Genomic DNA, 22,896 nt, shown 5'->3' with positions numbered 1-22,896 from the left:
AATGCAACGAACCAAACAGGAATATTATGAGTTTAATAATAAGGCTAGCAAACTTTTAGCGTATAAATTGAAGCAATTGGCAAGTCGCAATGCCATTGGTAAGGTTAGAGATGAGGAGGGCCAGAGTTGGGAGCACCTAGAGGATATCCAACAAATATTTGTAAAATACTATCAGATGCTGTATAAGCAGGAAGATCCTCTTGTGGGAGAGGCAGTGGACAGGGTGGAGATGCCAAAGCTAAGCAAGGCGGAGCAGGACCGGCTTTCTGCACGTATAGAGCTTGAGGAGGTGGTTACGACCATTAAGGGTTTACCTGGAGGGAAAGCGCCGGGAGCAGATGGCTACAGCAATCGATTTTATAAATGTTATGGCTCTATTTTGGCACCCCTTCTGCTTAGAGTGTTTAATGCTATTCAATCGGAGGCTGGCCAGCATGGTCCTGCTTCTTAAGTCGCATAAAGATCCACAAAGCTGCAGTTGCTATCAGCCAATCTCCCTGTTAGGGACAGACTATAAAATTCTAACCACAATCCTGTCATGTCAGTTACAAGTAGTGTTACCCTGTCTGGTTCATGAGGACCAGACGGGGTTCATAGCACACAGGCAAACTTTGATAATACCAGGCAGGCACAATACTTACTGGACAGAATTGAGAAGGTGGGGCACCCAGCGGTCTTTCTCTCACTAGATGTGGAGAAAGCATTTGATAGAGTGCTGTGGCCATTTCTTTTTGAATTGTTGCGGAGAGTGGGTTTTAGTGGGCAGTTCTTTAGTTGGGTTACAGCGCTCTATCAACACCCCCTGTCACAATTGAGAATTAATGGTATTGACTCAGAGCCCTTTGAGTTGTTCAGGGGTACAAGACAGGGCTGTGCTCTTCCCCCTTGCTTTTTGCGTTAGCCATGTAACCTCTGGCGATTTTGATTTGAAATGACCCTGAGGTGCAAGGCATTAGAATAGGGAGACAAACTAAACTCATGCTCTATGCTGATGATGTTCTGCTCACATTATCTCATCCTAGGACTTCCCTACTGGCGGTGATGGATATTCTTGAGAATTATGGGGTGGCTGCGGGCCTTAAGATTAATCTCCAAAAGTCGGAGGTTATGCCGATACAACTTCCAGAGGGGTTGCAGGAAGAGCTACAAGCCCTTTTTCCCTTCAGATGGTCCCATAGATACATTCGTTACTTGAGGGTTAATTTGACGCCGAAAACTGGGGATTTGTTTCGGGTAAATGCTGCCCCTAAATTAAAGGAGCTGCTTCACGAGTTAGAGAGAGGGGGGGGGGGGGGGTTTGCGGATGTCATAGATGGGTAGAATAGCGGCGGTAAAAATGACCATGCTCCCAAAGTTGCTCTATCTTTTCATGGCATTGCCGATCCCCATTCCCCATACTTTTTTCAATACACTAAACAAAAAAATGTTTGCTTTCATTTGGCGCAAGAGACCACCCCGAGTGAATCGAAGGATCTTATATCAGCATAGGAGGGATGGGGGAATGGGGGTGCCAAATTTTGAGCTATACTATAGAGCAGCCCTGTTCCAGATGCTGGCCACAGTGCAGAGAGGGCCGAATAAGCTATGGACTTATGCAGCACAGTGGGGGTTGAAAGGGGTACCTATATGGGTGGTACTGTGGCTTCCTTTACCGCTGCTGAGGGGTTTGTTGTCAGACTTGAGTGGACAGATGGGGGTGGCTCTGGGAGAATGGGCACGCTGTAGAGCCACTTGGGTCCCAGGACGCAGGTATCATTTGACTACACCCATTGTGTATGCGACCGATTTTGATCCCGGTAGACTGGAGAAGGTGTATGGGCTATGGTCAGCTGCGTCTCTACAACTGTTGGGCCAGATTTGGGAGGATGGGAAGTGCCACTCGTTTGACACTTTGAAAGGTGAATTAGGGCTGGCAAACAGGGATAGATTTCATTACTTGCAGATTAGAGATTTTATACAACGGAAAGCAAGAGAGGAACTATCCCTGACTGTAACTGAGCTAGAATTGGCAATGAGAGCTGGGGAGGGGAGGGGAGGGGGGATCTCCCGGATTTATAGAGCTTTGCTTCACAGGTCTCAGCCCCTTAAATGTATACATAATTGGGAGACTTCACTTTCCACTTCTTATGAACCTGCTGCATGGAGAACGATCTTTAAAAGATTACTGTCCTTCTCTGTGGCGACTCCCTTGGTGGAAAATGGGTATAAGATGCTATATCAATGGTATATGACCCCTAGCAGACTGGCCCGCATTTTTAAAACAGGTGAGACGCAATATAGGCGTAAATGTGGGGCGGTAGGAACATTTTGGCATATCTGGTGGGAGTGCCCGGTGATACAGCAGTTCTGGCAGAGTCTGCAGGCCCGACTGCGGGGAGGGCTAGGTACTAAGATCACATTACACTCTGGCTTATGTCTGTTGAATATCCCGAAGGGGGGCGGGCGTGCTTCCCATCATTGCCTTCTGTCACATATAGTTTCAGCAGCTAGAACATTAATTGCCAGAATGTGGAAGCAAACTGCAACACCTACGGTGGATCAGGTGCTAGCGAAGGTAGATTATTTCTGTTTAATGGATAAACTTACAGCCTTAAGGCGAGGGGGAGGGGTTAAGTTCAGTAAAACATGGGCTCTGTATCTGGAATGGCGGGGTCTAGCGGTGTAATAGGGGTAAGAAGGGGCATTTCTAAGGTAATGCAAGGTCTAGGGGTACCTGGGTGGATTGGTGGGGGGGGGGGGGGAGAGGGGGAAAAGGGTAAAAATGCAGATGTATGTACTTGCTGAACTTATGCTGATGTTGTATTCTGGGTTTCTGGGTTTTTTCTGAAAATGCTAATAAAAATAATTAAAAAAAAAAAGAATGCGTGTGCATCTTGATGTGAGCCGCTAGGTAGCCACCTATACTGTGAGCTCTGTTTGCAACTAACCCACAGTCCTCTTCGGCCTGCCAGCTAGGCAGTTTCTACTACAAGCTCTCAGCTACAGCCTATCCTGCCTTCCCAATCTGGGTCATGAGGCAGCCCGCTGTAAGCTCTTTACTGCTTGCAGTCTATATTGTCTCTCTACGGCTATTACAGTTGTTTAAGTTTCCCAGAGATATGTGCAGATAACACTCAGACACTTAATATAGTTAAAGTAACTTATCTTTTTATTTACATACTGTAGTTCGATGTATCTCACAGGATTAAGGTGAGCAGATTTCAAGAATAAAGCATACAAGTCAGAAGCCAGGAACATACAGAAACAGCATCCAAAATTCTTCCTGTCTGTCTTCGGGGCTCTGCCAAGCTGTAGAGCTTCTTTTGCATGAGAAAGGCCAATAGTTCCAGCAAAGGTGGTTTAAAGGCAGAAAGTCAAGAAGAGGTGGTGGAGGGGAGAAAATATCAAAGAGAAAAGGAAAAAGGGCAAGAAGGCATTCAAGGATATACCTGAGCCCTGACTATCCCAGGCTGGCTATCAGCCAATAGGGAAATCCCTGACCATGTATGTTTCCCTGACCATGTAGGGAAGAACTGGTTTCTGGCTGAGGCTGTCACGCTGGTGAGGAAAAGTGAGCCCTTGGGCCACTGCTGAGGAGCAGCAGCGGCAGGCAAATCACCCAAACAAGAGGCAAGGCAGACCACAGACAGACGGGTACAGGATGGACTGGAGCAGCTGGACTGGAGCAGAAGTACTAAGCAGAAGCAGGAGAATAGTCCATGAATCACAGAGTCTTACCGGCAGGCAGCAAAGCAGCAGGGAAACCAGGAACCACACAGAGTCTGTAGGCTGGCGGCAATTAATAGTAAATCAGGAATCAAGCAGAGTCTTGGGCAGGCAGCAGACAGTAGAACAAACCAGGAAGCAAGCAGAGTCTTGGGCAGGCAGCAGACAGTAGAATAAACCAGGAAACCAGCAAGGTCAAAAACAGGCAAAACAAGCTTTCAAGGCAGGAATCGCAACAGACCAACAAGGACAAGAACAGGACTGAAGACCTCTGTTGCCAAGGCAAAGTCTGAGAGTTCCCAAGTGCTGGGGAGGCAGTGAGTGATTTAAACTGTGTCCAGAAGTCATGCCATGCTGGGGAAGCAGTGAGTGATTTGAACTGTGTCCAGAAGTCATGCCATGCTGGGGAAGCAGTGAGTGATTTAAATTGTGTCCAGAAGTCATGCCATGCTGGGGAGGCAGTGAGTGATTTAAACTGTGTCCAGAAGTCATACCATGCTAGGGAAGCAGTGAGTGATTTGAACTGTGTCCAGAAGTCATGCCATGCTGGGCAAGCAGTGAGTGATTTAAACTGTGTCCAGAAGGCATGCCATGCTGGGGAAGCAGTGAGTGATTTAAACTGTGTCCAGAAGGCATGCCATGCTGGGGAAGCAGTGAGTGATTTAAACTGTGTCCAGAAGTCATGCCATGCTGGGGAAGCAGTGAGTTATTTAAACTGTGTCCAGAAGGCATGCCATGCTGGGGAAGCAGTGAGTTATTTAAACTGTGTCCAGAAGTCATGCCATGCTGGGGAAGCAGTGAGTTATTTAAACTGTGTCCAAAAGTGGTGCCATGCTGGGGAAACAGTGAGTGACTTGAACTGTGTTCAGAACACTGTCATGCTGGTGAAACAGTGAGTGATTTAAAACTGTGTCCAGGAATCAGGCCATGCTGGGGAAGCAGTGAATGATTTAAACTGTATCCAGACACTGTGGCCAGTGGGGGGGGGGGGGGGGGGGGAGGAACTAGGGGTGATATGTGCTGTAACCAAGGACTGTGTCTGGAAGAGGAAATGTCTTGGCCTTGCTGATGGAATAAAGCGGTTTTAAGCATAATATTGGAGTCTGCTTCTGGGAGTGCTGTGTCCAGGGAAGGGCCCTTCCAGGGTCAGCTGAGTTCATACCTGCAGGAAGGCCTGAAGGTGGTGGCCTGCTGACAATATACAGGTCAACAACAGGTAATTTGGTATTACTTAGGCGATTGCCTAACTTCCAAATAGTTTGATTTTTTGCGGTTCGCATCACATCTTCACACTCTTCCTCTTCTCCTGGATCATGTTCCCACAAGAATTGCATTAGTCCTCACATTCCTCATCCATCATCATTTGCTCTGGATTATATGAATCATTAGATTCCTACCATTCTATCTTTCCCCAGCTACTAAAATTGATCCCTATGTCTATTATGCTTTATCATCTTTGTTAAAATAAAGAAGCTAAACAGACACCATAGACTTGCTTCCATTCAATGTTTTAATCTCCTGAAAATATAGATCTGATTTACTAATTGCAGACACTTCTCTCTAGTTTCACAAAGGAATTAAATGCAAAGTTCTGTTTGGTGGCTGCAGGGCATGGTTCATGTATTAAATATTATATTAAAACACTAAAGTTTCTCTTTTCATACTTTTTCAAAGCCAATATTCTGTAAAGAGTCGGGCCCGATGGATCGATTCACTGACCGAGGAGTATTGGTTGGGCAAGATGCTTCGCAGCAGGGAGGAGCGGCGAGAGGAGAACTGCTTTCCCCGCTTGAAGGGGACATCACACTGAGCCCTGAAGAGCGGAGTCCTCCGGTGATGCCGGCAACACTGCAAGATGGATGCCCCAGATTGCTCAGACCTGATGAGGTGATGACTGATCTGGGAGCAGGGGCAGCTGTGAGCAATGGATTGCCGAGTGCAGCAGTGCAGTGAGGCACAGCTGGGAGTTCCACCGGCGGTTTTGGAATGGAGACGAGGGAGGTGGAGGCCGTGTGTAGTGGGAGAGCCCAGGAAGAGACTCAACTGCACGTTAACATTTTGGCAGTGAGGAAACCAGAAAAAAATACCCTGGAAAACATCTCGATATTGATGGTTACTCAAACACTCCCGGGCAAAGTGGTAGAATTGGAGAAACAGATGCAACAAACTCAGATTTTTGAGCAAACAATTAAAGAAGATATAGTTAAAACTAAAGAAAGCCAAGCAGCATTGATTAAAGAAAACATCTTATTACAAAAGAAAATAGAAAACTTAGAAAATCAACAAAGGATAAAAACTTTAAGATTTATAAATTTCCCAAAAGTGCCAACTGTGGCTCCTTTATTAACTTTTAAGAGGTATCTCTCAGAAGTCTTAAAAGTATCCGACCAACTCTATCCACCAGTTTCGAAAATTTATTACCTTGCTCCCTATATTAAGAAACCTTCGGATCAAATATTAACAAATACAGAAATACCATTTGAAGAGTTAAATTAAAATTTATCGCAAATTATAGAAGAAGATTTATTGGGAGTATAACCTGCCACTTTAATTGTGGAGTTTGTTCTTCAGCCGGACCGGGATTGGATCCTAAAGACTTTTTTCAAATATAGACAGGAAGTTTTTCTGAATTGTAAAGTTAAAAGTTTTTCCGGACATTTCCAGACAAACTAAAAAAAGACGTCAGTATTTTTTGAAACTCCGATCAAGAGTTTTTCAATTGGGAGGAACTTTCTGGCTCAATTTTCCCTGTAAATGTGTTGTTAAATTGCATTCAGTTAAGTATGTTTTTTTTGAAAGTGAACATTTGCAGATCTTTCTGGACTCTAAACAGGACCCGACATTGACTCCCTCGTTAGAAGTTCCGGTAACAGCTACTCCGTAGGAATGTATACTTGGGAATTACTTCCTACTCTTATTTTTCCTTTTTTGAAGATAAATCCTAGAATTGTGCCTTGCTCCAAATTGTGGACTTTAGTTGTAATTGTCACTTAAAAGATATCTTATGTTAATAATTTCTTTAGGTGGGGTGATGTTACTTTTTTCCATACAAGTTTTCTTGTAAAAATGTTTGAAACTATAAACAAAAAAAAAGAGAGAGAATTAGTCAAATGTTTAAATATTATGATTCATGTATAATTAAAAAATAAAATATAATCCCTCACTATACCACTGGTATCAATCAATCAATCAATAATACAAGCCAGGGTTTTTAAAATATATTTTAAACAGACCTTTCTCAGACCCCAGATAGGACGCCTTCCCGAGCTTGATGTGCTTTACTTACGGGGAGGAAGGACAATTCCAAAACGTCTGCCCCCAGATGGACTGTTCATTCTCAGGAACAGGCATAGGACAGCTAGGGAGGCCTCCAGGAGACAAGCAGGCCCTGAGAAGGGGGGTATGGGTGGTTGGGGTAGAAATTGAAGCTCTAGTAGATACTAGGAGTAACCAATCACTTATGTCAGGAACCTTGGCCAGGAGCCTAAGAATTGGACAGGGGGTGGGAAATTTTAAAGAAATAGTGCAGGTCCACTGTGTTCATGGGGTTGTTGAAAGGGAACCTACATATGAGATAGGACTAACCTAGAAGGGGAGAACTCTTCCTTTGAAAGTAGCAATAGTGGATAAATTACCTTTCCCTTTGATTCAGGGGAGAGACTGGGAGGGAATGGAGGAGATTCTGTCCCTGGAGGAAGCCTGGGTTGCAACCACATTCAAAGATAACTCCAAACCTGAGGACAAGGACTTGAGCCTGAGAGAAATTTTCCTTTTGCCACCCAAGATGTCCTAGGAAGTCCTAGGAAAAACAAGAAGAATAAGACCAATAAGAGAGCCGATAAATTATAAGGATTTTTGCTCCCAACAAACATAGAGCCCTCAGTCAAGATATAATAGATAGGTTTCAACATTTCCCTAGAGAACAGTCAGAGGACCCAACTCTTAAAACATACTGGGACCAGGTGGTGGAGGAGAAGGATGAGGTGGAAGAATGCTCTCTCTACTTTACTAAGATAAATGACTCATTATACTAGGTAGAGAGCAAGGAGAGCACAAACAGCTAATGATTCATAAGGTATTTAGGAGGACCTTAATCACGCTGGCCCATGACCACCCCTTGTCAGGACATCTAGGAGAACACAGTACCACTAGAGAATACTGTAGGTCATGTCCAGACTGCCAGAAAACGTCTCAACGGCTCCCTGAGAAAAGTCCCTTAATTCCCTTCTCTGTAGTAGAATCACACATGGATAGGGTAGGAGTGGATATCATTGGGTCCTTGGACCGAAGTTCCTTGGTTTGCTGCTGGAGGGAGTTGTGGGTGGTCTGTTGGTGGATTTTGATGAGGTGATCATGGACTTCCCTTTACTTTGGTCTATTATCTTTACTGTGGATTAGTACTCAGAGACTACAAGGTGATTGTTGGCTAACCTTTGGTTTGGACTGTTACCAAGGGACTACAAAGGAATTGTGGACCAACCTTTTGCCTTGGATTATTATGTTTGTTTTGGAATTATTGTAGTTGCTTTGGACTGCTATAAAAGGATCATGGACTGGCCACTTTTGCTGGATGATCCAAATGGGACAGTGCTGAACTTGGAAGGAGAGAGATCTACATGATCACTCAGCCCACACTATTGGTGGGTGGCGATGTGACAAGGATACTTGGCCCACACTGTCAGATGGGCGGTGGCGTGGTAGCACAATTTTGATGTATTTTATTTTATTTACATTGTATTTTAATGTCTTTTTGTCAGACCTCTGAGGTAGCCATAGTCACTCCGAAACACAGCCTGTGTTGGGTCTATTAATTAAAGGACTCTCGATTGTTCCAGTCTTGAAGGCCCATTTGTGCTTCTTTTTTGCTGTTTGTGTTTGTGTACTTTTGAACCCTGTCTTTTGCTACCTATGTCCGATATTCAGAATTTAACCAACTATGGGTTACCTTAAAAAGATAGGACTGACTTTTATGCGGTCCTATTTATGCAGTTAACCTGGCTGTTTAAGTTCTGAATATCAGCACTTAACTGGCCAAGTGCAGACTCTGCCCCTGGAGTGCCCCCAACATAGCCAGTTTTTATTTATGCACCAACTTGTTATTTTCAGCAGCACTAACCAGTTAAGTGCTGTTGAAAATTAGCGGTTAGCCCTAAGCAGGTGATTTAACCAGTCAGAAGACATTTCTGACCAGTTAAATGGCTTTGAATATCGACCCATTTATTTTTCTTATTATTTGGTCCCTATATCTGGTTTCTGCTTTCCTTTCCTCTGTCATTTCTTAACTGTTTTCCCAAGGTCTCCTTGTCCAACATCCATCTTTTCTCTGCGTCCCTATCCACCTTGCCAAGCACTGCCCCTGTGTTCCTGCCCCATCCTCCCACCATGTTGAGCATCTTTCCGCTCTCTGACCCTATTCTTGTTCTTTACAACATAACTCTTCTGTATGCCTATCTCCTCCCCTCCAAGTGCCAGCATCTTTCGCTTTCTCTACCTTCCATCTTGTCCCCTCCCCCCACCCAGGCCAGCAACTCTCCCTCCTGCCCCTCCCCCTCCCCAGGGGTCCAGCAATTGTTCCTCTCTCTTCTTTCACCCCCTTGGGGGTTCAACCTCTTCCTTCTTTCCCCACAGGTATTAGCATCTCTTCTCCCCCCGATCCTGGCATCTTTATCCTCTCCATCTTCCACTGTCCTGGCAACTATTTCTTCAGTCCCCCACCATCTCGGCATCTCTTCCTGTATTTTCCCCTCTCTCTTTCCTTCCCTTATTCCTGCAACCCATCATCTCTCAGTTTCTCTGCCCTGTTGTCCTTCAAACCAGTGGCATATCCACAAGGTCCCCTCACCTTTAACTCAGACGCCCCTCTGCTTTAATGGCTGGCAGGGATACCAAGCCTCGCCAGCCAAAGAGATGTCCTGTACAAGTCCTGTCTGTGGTGTCTGAGCAGCACTTAAGTCAGCAGGTGCGCTTCAGCTGCTGATGTTGGCTCTCTCATGCATGCTCAGGTTGTTGTGGCTGAAGTGCTTCGCCAACCTGAGCACTGCTCTGGCAGCACAGGTGGGACTCACGCAGGACACGTCTTCAGCTGGCGGGGCCAAAGAGACTCTGCTTCCTGCTGGCCTAGCATCTTCCCTCTGCCTTGCCCCGCACCCCCAAAACTGGAAGTAGCATCAGAGAAGGTGGGACATGGCAGAAGAAAGGCCTTGTGCCGGCTGGAAGTTGTGTTTCTGCAGTGCTACCAGCATAGGCAAGTTTAGAGGACCATAGGGGCAGGAGGAGGAGAAAGTGAGAGATGCTACTAGTTTGAAGACAGAAACTGAAGATGGCTCCTTGCTCCTGCAGGCAATGTAGCAATATGTGAGATTGTGGCAGTTAGGCTTGTGAGCTGGAGAAGGGGCCTGAATGTGTGTGTCACATGCCAAATGTGTGTGACTTGGCATATCTGCTCCCTCTCCCAAGTAACATCATTACTTTACTTTTTTTTTTTTTTGTTACCCTACTTCATTGTGGATATCCTGAATACCTGACTGGCTACGTGTGTCCAGAGGACTGGGTTGAGAACCCCTGGTCTATAGCGTGCAAAGTAAATGGATAGCCAAGAGATATTGCACCGTTTCTCAAAGGGAACAGGTACAAAGTATGCATACTAACCCCCCTGTCTACTAAGCTGTGTCAGCTTTAGCATACGGCAGCCGCTAGTGTGTTTTAGTAAACAGGGGGGTAAATATGTCCATGTACTTTGCCCTTGTAATTTAAGTGAGTGACCAAGGAGAAGCAAAAAAGCACATGTAGTTTTTGAAATTTCATGTATGAACACTATTTTCCTCCTTAATTTAAACATGTCTATAGAGAGACACTGTGCAAGTGCTTAGCCACATTTGAGGAGGCACTTTTTATTCAGTCACGTTACCCTGGTAAATTCTTATTTACCTTTATAGATGTACTTGAATTGTGCTTTCCTAGTGCTGTGAAAATAGTACATATACTAAATTTTCCATCTCATATTGATGTATTTCATACCACTTGAATTGTCCCACTGGTGATCCTCTAAGCCTCAAAATTGAAACAACTGAACAGAATAACTTTATTTTACTATATTCTAGAAGCAATTTGCATATGAACATAAAGGAAGCATAAGTGACTTGCTGCAAATGATTTTATTGTAATTTTGATTTAATTAATGTTTATTTTTAAACTTCTTGTTCAAGGAATTTTAGCTTCTCTTCAGGTCTCCAGACGATTGAGAGGACTTCTGACATGATGGATGCATCAGTCATATAGGAAAAGGATCTTCAGGAAGGTACTGTGAAAATAAGAGAGATACTAGTGACAAAAAGGATAACTATGACTGACTGTTTTGGTTATAGCAATTTCGAAGATGATGATAGTACTGTATAAAGATTGCCTCTGTACAATTGACATTGACCCTGAGACCTTCTGAGACCCTGGTAGTCTTGCCCGATTTTCATTACCTAAGAGGAGATGTGAGGTCTTGGCAGAGAGAGACTGAAAGAAACAAGAAGCCCTATTTGGAGATCTGTTGTAGAGGAGGAGTGTGGACTCCTTCATCAACCCTGAATGTTAAGAGTGATGAAGGGGAAGACACAGTACCATGTGGCACATAAAAACATGCTATCTCCAGGGCTTGGCTGCCAATATCTGATTGGTGGATTATAGAATATGTCCTATAACATCTTCTGTCTGAAGTTTATTTTTTAGTGTACTGGAAAAACTGCTTATCCCAAAAAACTTAAAAAAAAAACTCATGTAGAAGTATCTTTCATAGGTGTTATGAATGTGTAGAAGCTGAACTAGCCCTTGTTAAAGCAGGTAAAGCATAAATCATCCACACCGTAGAATGCTTTTTGAGTGCTAACACTGCATCAAAGATGAACTAGATCTCCTAACATAATTCTGTTGCTTTTTAAGATAGTGTAAAACAATGACCTATGAATGTCAATAACATATCCCATGTTGTTGCATATTAAATGAAAATGAGCAGAAAAACCCCTCTCCCACCCTGGCTCTGTTAACTTACCTATGGGATCTATGCCTAATACCATGGAACTGTCTACTCTTCACTAGGTCTCCTTCCCTAATCTTGTTTCCACAAATCTCTATCTTCACTGCCTTATCGTGCATCCTTATCCTGTATTTCTATATCTGCTTAATTTTATGTAAGCCACATAGAACTGAGTTCTCGACTCAGATGTTAGTGGGGTATATATCCAATTAAGTAAGTACACATGCTAAAAAGCACACATATATTTTACAAGTGTGTGAGGGATTTGAATATTCCCCTTTTCCCTCAAGTTGAATCATTGCTAAAAGCATAAAACAGACAGGAAATACTGGGGACTGAAGCATCTGCTTATTTGATTATTCTTAAAATGAAACACAACAAAGGAACTACCAAAGAAAGTAATTCCACTAAAGTGAACAGGCACCCGATATCAGCGAATAAGTTCCTGTTACAGGCCTATCACATGACCTTTAAATTGTTCAGGCCCCCTGGACAACATGCCACATATAATTCAGATGAATGTGAGCATCACAGTACATGCTATGATAGATTGCTTGAGAAAGTCATTAGTTTTCTCATGGATATGATGAGGATGTATAGCGGACGTCGTCTAGAAGCTATGATCCATGCATTGTTTTGCAAAAATAATTGTGAGTGAGGTACAGTGATCAATTGGAATTTTAAAGAATGCTTTAAAGAATGCTTAAAGAACTTTGGTATAATAGAACTTATATGGCCGCTGATGTAATCAAATAGTAAAACAGAGATATCATGAGAAACATGGAAGCAGATCTAAAGGAGTTTGAAGCAAAAAGTGCTCAGGACCTCTTTTGAGCTATTTGCCCAACCAGGTGAGCATTTTCAGCTGACTGGACAATGAACTGCTTTTGATTTATTTTGTGTATACTGATAACATCACCTATTCACACTTTAAACTTTCTATTACCTTTTGGGTCAAATAAAATAAATTAGGGAGTCCTTTTACTAAGATGCGCTGAAAAATGGCCTGCACTAGTGTAGGCGTGTATTTTGGGTACATGCAGATCCATTTTTTAATCGCGCCTGTAAAGAATGTGGGGTTTTTTTAAACCAAAAAAATGGACGTGCAGCAAAATAAAAATTGGTCCATGACCATTTTGGGTCTGAGACTCTACCGCCACCCATTCACTTAGCGGTAAGGTCTCACACGTTAACCGTGTGGTAATTGTCTATGCGCATACAATGCCAAATACCGCCTGGTTAACGCCATATGCTGGAAAATAAAATATATTTTCCAGCATGATAGCGGATGCACGTAAAATATGAAATTACTGCCCAGGCCATGCGGTAGCTGGGCGTTAGTTTCAAATTGGCACATGTGTGTGCGTAGGCGCCAGCGCGGCTTAGTAAAAGGGCCTCTAGATCACTAGGGAACTAAGCATCTAAATTGACCCTTTTGCAAACTGACTAGAGGTGAACCTATTTCCCCTAGACAAGTAATTTTAAGTGCATAAAAGTACTTGACAACATGAGCAGAGTTAGGGCTAGGTAAGAAAAGTAGGCACTTAGCAATGATTTCAGTATTACGCATCTCTCTATCAGTTTTGTCAATGGGGTTTTGAGTACAGATTCCACTGAATTGGAAAAAAGCTCCCACGTTCCTCTAGAAAGATTCAAGTCAATTAGATATGTTCCTGAATATAAATGTTTATTCAAAGGACAAATCACACTGACATATATTACCTCAAAACAGACGCATTTTCTCAAAATGCACACCAGTCTTGCACAGTTCTTGATACTGCGTACCTCAACTTCTGGTGCTCCTTCAGGCTTAGCGTCAAGTTCTGCAATATTCAAAACAGTTTAACATTTATTGAAGTCAACAGCAGTCATTTATTAAGAAAAAAAAGAAGGAGCTTCAGAAATAAAATTAATATTTTAGGCCTTTATGGCACAGCTGTTATCAGTTCTTAAAATCTGACATATACATATATTGTAAATAAATAAGTTGCAGTCACTCAAACTGCTGATCTTTATGTACAGCTGGATCGCTGAATTACAGAAAGACAATTCTATAATGGTCATTAAGAGGATGCCTAATCCATTTCCTGCCTCTAGATAGAATCGCCTACAGCTAAACCGTTCCACATAGGCATATGTCTGATATGCTCCTAAATATCTTACAATAGATATTCATATTTTTATCAGGATAGCAGAATGAAATATACAATACAAAATTTAAAAAGTATTAATATTTTATTTATTTACAATAGCTTGATATGCTACCAATCACACAAGAGAGCCGCTAAGCAGTTTACAGAGCTTTAAGGGAATTTAAAGAAAGGGAAACTCAAAAATGGGGGGGGGGGGGGGGGGGGGGGAGCATTGATAGGAAGTTGAGAGAGAAAGTACAAAGAACTGTCCATGCTGTGAGGAAGATGGAGCTAGATGGGGAGCAGAGGATGACAGGCGAGAGAAGTAGTGAGGGAGAAGATTGCAGGGAAGGCTGTCCACACTGGGAGGCAAAGAAAAAGGGAGAGGTTAACCATAAGTGAGCTGAAAAAAGCCAAGATTTGATCTAGTTCTTGAATTTGAGAAAAGATGGTTCCTGTCTAATATCTAAAGAAAGGGGAGTTCCTTAGATGATGCCCAAGGTAGTAGAAGGCACAGTCACAAGAGATCCCTAGGCGAAGTCTGGCAGAAGAAGCAGGGAAAGAAGTTAATGTGGAGGAGTGGTCTAGTGGTTAAGGTGGTAGATTTTGGTCCTGGGGAACTGAGTTCAATTCCCACTTCAGGTACAGGCAGCTCCTTGTGACTCTGAGCAAGTCACTTAACCCTCCATTGCTCCATGTAAGCCACATTGAGCCTGCCATGAGTGGGGAAGCGTGGGGTACAAATGTAACAAAAATAAATGTATAGGAGGGGGCATAAAGTGTTGGACACATAGTCAGGAGGACCAGGCACCAAGGCCTTGAAGACAACTGTAAGAATTTTGAATTCGAATCAAGTAGAGATTAAAAACCAATATTCATTTCTTGTAGTTAAGAACTTCTGGGACCAGATAGAACTCATTGCACATCATTTTTATGTCAAGTATTCTTCCTCGTGCACATTTTGGTCTTCAGCTCACTTAGAAGCAGCATCTATTGGGCTATAGCACTACAAACCTTCGTTTACATCTACCTGGGGAGTGTTCTATTTTACTGGCTCATCCCCCAACTCAGCCTCTGCAGCAACAGATCTTCGCAAGGGGAAACCAACATTGACTCCTTCCAGAATCCAGTTAACATGCACCCTAAGTCTGTTGTGCAATATTATTTTTATTTTGTAATATTGATTTATTTCAGTAAAAATTAATGGGCCAATAGAGAGAAGCACTTACATGGCTGGCAGTGGGTCAACCACATAAAATGCCCCCCCCCCCCCCCCCCACAACAGCATTCCAGTTGCTGAACTGCTGGAATCTGTTTTAAAAGTGCGGGATTTGGGTTAGGCCAGTTGTGACACAGAATTTCACCTCAAGTGAATCCAAATGAATTTAAATGAAGAGCCTACTACCTCCTTAGCTAACTTTTACATTGCTTATATGCTTAATGTATCCCTACAGTTGAAAGTTCTTCCTAATATCAAATCACAATCTGTAGTTGAAACCCGTTTATTACTTCTTAACCCCTTTGTCTTCATTCTCAGTCCTCAAGGCCAGGTTTTCAGGCTGTCCCGGATAAATATGCATGAGAGAAATGTACACACAATGAAGGTGGTAGGCAGGTAAATTTCCTTTATGTATATTCATTAGAATTATCTGAAAACCTCACACATTGGCAGCTTTTGAGGTCTGGGAGTGCAGATCAAAGTCTGATCCCTTTCCTAGAAGAGATGGGGACCTGATTTTTGTTATCTTTGTAATTAATCCTCTGTCTGTTTTTGAACTCTGTTATGAAGATAGCCAACCTCACTATCTATCAATCTTAACTTCCCTAAACTAAATATATCTCTCTTTGTTAATCTATTCTCATAGTTCATAATATCAAGGTGTCTATTTTATCCATGTCATTATTTTAACACCCCCCCCCCCCCCAACAGTCTTTGGCTGTCTTTGCTGTATACAGGATTTACACATATTAGTGTGTGACAGTCACACTGAGTTCTGGTGAGTTAAGTGAGGGGGCATGCAAAACATGTGGGAAGCAATTTTATAACAATGTGTCTAATTGAAATGTTCCCCTTAAATTCCTATGTTATGCCTATTATCTAAAGAGAAACAAAACATCTCACCTCATTATATTCACCTCTGTGGGACCTTTTTTTTATTCTTCTTTTTTTGCTGTCCAGGGATATTTCCTAAAGACAACATGGAGGGGCATAATCGAAAGGGACGCCCAAGTTTTTCTAAGGACGTCCTCGCAGGATATCCCCGTGAAGGGGTGGGGAAACCCGTATTATCGAAACAAGATGGACGTCCATCTTTAGTTTCGATAATACGGTCATGGACGGCTAAATCTGGAAATTTAGGTCATCCTTAGAGATGGTCGTCCTTACACTTGGTCGTTTCTGATTTTCGGCGATAATGGAAACTGAGGACGCCCATCTCAGAAACGACCAAATGCAAGCCCTTTGGCAGTGGGAGGAGGAGCCAGTATTTCTAGTGCACTGGTCCCCCTGACTTGCCAGGACACCAACCGGGCACTCTAGGGGGCACTGTAGTGGACTTCAGAAATTGCTCCAAGGTGCATAGCTCCCTTACCGTGTGTGCTGAGCCCCCCAAACCCTCTCCTCCCAACTGTACTACTACTACTACTACTATTTAGCATTTCTATAGCACTACAAAGTGTACGCAGTGCTGCACAAACATAGAAGAAAGACAGTCCCTACTCAAAGAGCTTACAATCCAGTAGACAAAAAATAAAGCAAGCAAATCAATTAATGTGTAGGGGAAAGAGGAGAGGAGGGTAGGTGGAGGCGAGTGGTTACAAGTCAAAAGCAATGTTAAAGAGGTGGGCTTTCAATCTAGATTTAAAGATGGTCAAGGATGGGGCAAGACATAGGGGCTCAGGAAGTCTATTCCAGGCGTAGGGAAAAGGCATAAGAGAAAAGGGCAACAAAGTGCTAACCTACGACCTCCCCACCCACCCCTCCCTTCTGCAAATGTGCAGTGAGTGAACAGCCTGGTGGTAATACAGAGAGACCAGATCAGGAAAAGAAAGAGACAGGGGGAGAGATGGGGGGGGAGCAGAGAGACAGCCAAGTAGGGGGGTGAGAGACAAGGGGAAGGGGGTGAGAGAGACAGAGTGGAGGGGATTCATAGGGATGGGGGGACAGAGTAGAGAGGGGAGGGAGACATCACAGCTGGAAGGTGTAAAGAGAGAGAGAGGGGGGTCATGGGAGGAAGGTGATGAAAAGAGTTAATGAGGGAAGAGTCAGATGGGGACGTGGAGGGGAGACAGCAGGGAGTCATCATACACACAGGGTCACTCGATGCATCGCTCAGTAGCTCTCTTCTCTCTCCCATTACCATAGCCCTTATGGGTAAAGGGGGGCACCTAGATGTGGGTACAGTGGGTTTCTGGTGGGTTTTGGAGGGCTCACATTTACCACCACAAGTGTAACAGGTAGGGGGGGGTGGGCCTGGGTCCGCCTGTCTGAAGTGCACTGCACCCACTGAAACTGCTCCAGGGACCTGCATACTGCTGCAATGGACCCGAGTATGACATTTGAGGCTGGCATAGAGGCTGGAAAAAATATATAAAAAATGTTTTTGAGGGTGGGAGGTGGTTTGTGACCATTGGGGGAGTAAGGGGAGGTCATCCCCGATTCCCTCTGGTGGTCATCTGGTTGGTTCAGGCACCTTTTCGTGGCATAGTTGTAAGAAAAAAGGACCAAGTAAAGTCGTCCAAGTGCTCATTAGGGACGCCCATGTGTTAGGCACGCCCAAGACCCGCCTTCGCTATACCTCCGACACGCCCCCGTAAACTTTGGTCGTTCCGGCGACGGAAAGCAGTTGTGGACACCCAAAATCGGCTTTTGATTATGCCTCTGCTCAGTATGCAGCAGTAGCTAAGAAAGCAAACAGAATGTTAGAAATTATTAGGAAAGGAACGGAGAACACAATTGAGAATATTATAATGACTTTGTATTTGTCAATGGTGCAACCACACCTCAAATATTATGTGCAATTCTGGTAACCGCATCTCAAAAAAGATGTAGCAGAATTAGAAATGGCACAGAGAAGAGCATTAAAAAGATAATAATGAAGAGGGGAAATCCCCAGAGAGCATTGCCCATCATCTATGGTCTGATTTCCAAAGGCTAACTAAAATAAAGTTTGAACAAAGACTTTAACCTTCTAAATTACAGTTCATTATGAAGAGGTGGTGGTAATCCATTCCAAAGTTTTGAAGTGTGAAGAAATGGGCCGAATTGCTAGTGGATTCTACTACTACTATTTATCATTTCTATAGCGCTACAAGGCATACGCAGCGCTGTACACCATACACAAAAAGACAGTCCCTGCTCAAAGAGCTTACAATCTAGATAAGACAAGTTAACAGACAGAACAATTAAGGGTAAGGGAATAAATAGGTGAAGTTAAAGGACAGGGCAAGTGAGTAGTGGTTAGGAGTCAAAAGCAGCGGTAAAGAGGTGGGTTTTAAGTTTGGACTTGAAAACGGCCAAAGACGGAGCTAGACGCACAGGCTCGGGAAGACTATTCCAGGCGTGAGGTGCAGCAAGACAAAAGGAACGGAGTCTAGAATTAGCAGTAGAGGAGAAGGGGACGGATAGGAGAGATTTATCAACAGAACAGAGTACCCGAGGGGGGGGGGCGTAGGGAGAGACGAGAGTGGAGAGGTACTGGTGAGCAGCAGAGTGAATACACTTATAGGTCAATAAGAGAAGCTTGAATTGAATACAGAAATGGATAGGGAGCCAATGAATTGATTTAAGGAGGGGGCTAATATGAGCATAGCGACTTTGGCGGAAAATGAGTCGCGCAGCAGAGTTTTGGACTGATTGAAGAGGGGAGAGAGATGGCTAAGAGGGAGGCCGATGAGAAGCAGATTACAATAATCAAGACAAGAGGTGATAAGAGTGTGGATAAGGGTTCTAGTAGAGTGCTCAGAGATGAAGGGACGGATTTTGCTAATGTTATAGAGAAAGAAACAACAGGTTTTGGCAATCTGTTGAATATGAGCAGAGAAGGAGAGAGAGGAGTCAAAGATGACTCCAAGGTTGCGAGCTGATGAGACAGGGAGAATGAGAGTGCCATCCATAGAAATAGAGAAAGGGGGGAGAGGAGAGGTAGGTTTAGGGGGAAAGATGAGAAACTCGGTTTTTACCATGTTAAGTTTTAGATGATGTTGGGACATCCAGGCAGCGATATCAGAAGGGCAGGCTGAAACCTTGGTCTGGATGCTGGTTGAGATTACAGGGGTAGAGAGGTAAATTTGGGAGTCATCAGCATAGAGATGGTATTGAAAGCCATGAGATGATTCATAATGTATCTGTTTGGAAATTGGGAGAACCATGTAATGTGCATCAAGAAATCTAAGAAAATGGGAGGGCATGTAGGAAATGGTCAAGGCAGAAAGATAACTCCAAGATAGGAGGCCTTATATGCATGGCAGGGAACCTTGAACCAAATGTGCTATTGAATGGGTAGCCAGTTTAATCTAATCAGTAATGGGGTCACGGAATCATATCTACGATTGCCACATAGTACACAAGCAGTAGTGATTTGTAATGTTTGGAGACATTTGAGAGCAGATGTTTAGTAACACCTGCATAAACTGAGTTATATTAGTCAGTCTGTGAGGTCAGTAAAGCATGAGTAAGGGTATACAGAGCTGAGAGATCCAGGAAGTTGCATATATATCCTAATTCTATAAAACACGCTACAACTTATGTGGAGAGTGTAATCAAATTTGATTATACTTTCCACCTATAATTGTCTTATTCAATTTGACAAAACATTGGATCACTCCTTTATCAATTCACTATATATGTCTCTATGGTTTTTAATTCTCAAATTAAAATCAACAAATCCAGAGGCCCTTTTACTAAGGCACGCTGAAAAATGGCCTGCACTGGTATAGGAGCGTGTATTGGAGGCGCACAGGTCCATTTTTCAGCGTGCCTACAAAACAGTCCTTTTGGGAGGGGGGGGAAATGAATATGCAAAAAAATAAAAATTAGTGCGTGTCCATTTTGACTCTGAGACCTTACTGCCACCCATGAGGTTTCACGTGTTAACCGGGCGGTAATCATCAGCGTATGTACACTGAAATTACCGCCAAGTTAGTGCCTCGCATGTATCGGGTGCATGTAAATGGAATTACCACCCGAGGCACGCGGTAGCTGGGCGGTACTTCCAAATTGATGCATGTTGGATGCGCATAGACTCCTACACGCCTTAGTAAAAAGGCCCCCCACTGTGTGCTGGAAAGAATGGAGAGAAAAAGGAATTTGGACCTTGAAAAATATTTGTCAGAGTAACAAAGAATTAATGTCTTTTTTGACATTGCAAGAACATTTTTCATTAGCACATGTCAAATTTTATAAGTGGCTTCAAATAAATCATTGCTTGAAGAAGGACAATTGTATCTCATCCCTGGAATCTATAGAACCCTCCTTGCTTTCAACAGCAGCATCACTCCTTTCTTGAGGTCATATAGCATCTTCTATCTCTAAAAAGGTAGGCCAGCGAGGGGCATGCCGAGCAGCCGCACATAACATGGTGCTGAAAGGTGTAGTCCGGGAAGCTGAATGTAGACTGTTATTGTAGGTGAACTCAGCCCAGGGTAACAAGGAGGACCAGTCATCCTGGCGCTGATTAGAGTAAGCCCGGAGGAACGCCTTCACCGTCTGGTTGACCCTTTCCACCATCTTATTGAAAAGACATTAAACAATCCCTAGGAAGCACCCAAGCCTTGGGTTTGCCATTGCGGATGCTTACGCTCTCTGCCATAGCTTATCCAGCTAGAGAGCAAGCATCCCAGATGAGATCTGTGGATATATATGTATGAATGTGAGATTAAACATCGCTGTGAAGAAAAACCTGACAGAAGGATCCGGTTTGAGTGGAGTCATTTGTTTCAGAGAATATTGACCCACTCCGAGGATATTGTGAATTTCATCCTGTTTTGGATTTTGTTTTCTGTTTATCAACGGACTAATTATGGATACTCTTTTATGAACTATATGGTGGAATACGTAACATTTCGTCGTTTGAAATGAAGACAAGATAAGTCATCTGGCTTTATTGACGTTCTTGTGTCATGAAAGTTTAAAGAAACTATACAGAGTATCATAGGCGTTAATACAGAACATAGTCCTTATATAAGTAGATTGTTAAACTTTTATTAACTATGTTTAAATTGAATAAAGTAATGTGTTTGTAACAAATAAAAATCTTGTATTGATTCTGACAAAAGAAGATTAGGTCAATGTAGAGGGATAGATGATTGGATTGACCGATAATTAAGATATTTAACCCGTGTTAGTAGTGTAAATTGGTTTGCGGATGGTACGCCGATGAGAAGAGCATGGTTACCCCAAAGGCTGAACGTAATGCTCTCCAAAAACGAGAGGTGAACTGGGAGCCTTGGTCACTAATGATCCTTTGGGGCAATCCATGGAGCCTGAAAATGTGGGTGATGAAACTGGAGGCAAGACTGGCAGCTGTGGGTAAGGTCTTCATAGGCACAAAGTGGGCCATCTTGGAAAACCGGTCGATCACCACCCAAATGACAGTGTTACCCTGGGAGGCCGGCAGATCAGTGATGAAATCCATGGACAGGTCCTCCCAGGGTTGCTGCGGTACCGGCATGGGCTGCATCAAACCCCACTGCTTCTGATGAGAGCTCTTAGTTCGGGCGCACACTGGACAGGTGGACACGTACTGCAGCACATCCTGCACCATCGGGGCCACCAGTACGCTCGGGAGATCAGATGGAGAGTCTTGCGGAACCCGAAGTGTCCGGCGAATTCAGAAGCGTGCCCCCAGCGTAGCACCCTCCTTTGAAGACTCACGGGTACTGCCTTCTGGCACGCGGCACTAGCCCCGGGTATAGCGGGAATGCAGGCTGTGTTCAGCATGGGATAGGGCTCCTCCTGGTCCCCGGGAGCCTCAAAACTGCGGGACAGGGCATCCGCCTGGACGTTCTTCTCCCCCGGCCTAAAAATGAGGCGGAAGTCGAATCTAGCAAAAAACAGAGACCACCAGGCCTGGCGTGGATTCAATCTGGTGGCATTTTGGAGGTAGAGTAAGTTCTTATGGTCAGTGATCACCGTCACCGGATGTGCTGCTCCCTCCAGCAAGTAGCGCCATTCCTCCCCTCCCCGGACAGGCGATGCCGCCCCAGTACCATGGGTTCCTCCTTGGTTCCTTCTGAACCCTCTTCGAAGGACCTGGGCGTCTCTGGGCGGCGGGGAAGGCCTCTGGATCTCTGCGGTGCCGGCTGCGTGGCCCTCTCCTGGGCTCGCTCCTGGAACCGGATGTCGATTTGTGTGCAGAGTGCAATAAGGGCGTCCAAAGTAGCGGGAATCTCTCTGCCAGTCAATTCGTCTTTTATCTGGCCATCCAGACCCTGCCAGAAAATGGCTGTTAAGGCCTTCTGGTTCCACCTGAGTTCCGCGGCCAAGGTACGGAACCGGACAGCATACGCCCCAACTAACCCGGAGCCCTGCTGGATCCGCAGCAGCTCCCCTGAGGCAGAAGAAGGTCAGCCAGGAATGTCGAATACCATCCGGAACTGCCGCAAGAACTCCTCCAGGTTTGCCAGAACCGGACTCGACGCCCAAGCCAGCGCGGCACCGGAAAGCAGGGAGATGATGTAGGTCACCTTTATTTTGTCAGACGGGAAAGCCTCCGGTTGCAGCTCAAACAGGATCTGACACTGGTTCAGGAACCCCCGGCAAGCTGCGGGAGTACCGTCAAAGCGAGGTGGCTCTGGAAGTCGCAGACGTGCAGCGGAAGTCTCCGCTCTAGAGCCTGGAGAGACCACAGCCGCCTGCCGCTGGAGTCCTGGTAGCTGACTGCAGACCTTCTGCAAGGCGCTGGACAGGCGGGTTAGTTGCTCCTGCTGCTGGTGGAGAACCTGAGCCAGGTGAGACAGCTCGGACCTGTCTGGCGAGCTCATGGCTTCAGCCTACTGTTATGACCCGGTAGTAGTGAGCCCCTGTGCCCCGACTGAGCA

The 22,896-nt window shown here is 44.4% G+C and overlaps 1 long non-coding RNA gene across 2 annotated transcripts in view; it reads right to left on the bottom strand.

The window, feature by feature from the left end:
- Positions 1 to 10,840: 10,840 nt before the first annotated feature.
- LOC115470552 overlaps positions 10,841 to 22,896 on the bottom strand; it is a 103,558-nt gene continuing 91,502 nt past the window's right edge. For both annotated transcript variants that reach the window (XR_003942220.1, XR_003942219.1), the window contains 2 exons: positions 13,448 to 13,548; positions 10,841 to 11,005 (listed from right to left, as the gene is read on the bottom strand). This is a non-coding gene — a long non-coding RNA (uncharacterized LOC115470552). The remainder of the gene's footprint in view (positions 11,006 to 13,447; positions 13,549 to 22,896) is intronic.

Source organism: Microcaecilia unicolor, chromosome 5 (genome assembly GCF_901765095.1).
Source record: "Microcaecilia unicolor chromosome 5, aMicUni1.1, whole genome shotgun sequence".
In the NCBI taxonomy this organism is placed as follows: domain Eukaryota; kingdom Metazoa; phylum Chordata; class Amphibia; order Gymnophiona; family Siphonopidae; genus Microcaecilia; species Microcaecilia unicolor.
The sequence above is the reverse complement of the archived record's forward strand: the minus strand, read 5'-3'. Positions and strand labels throughout refer to the sequence as shown.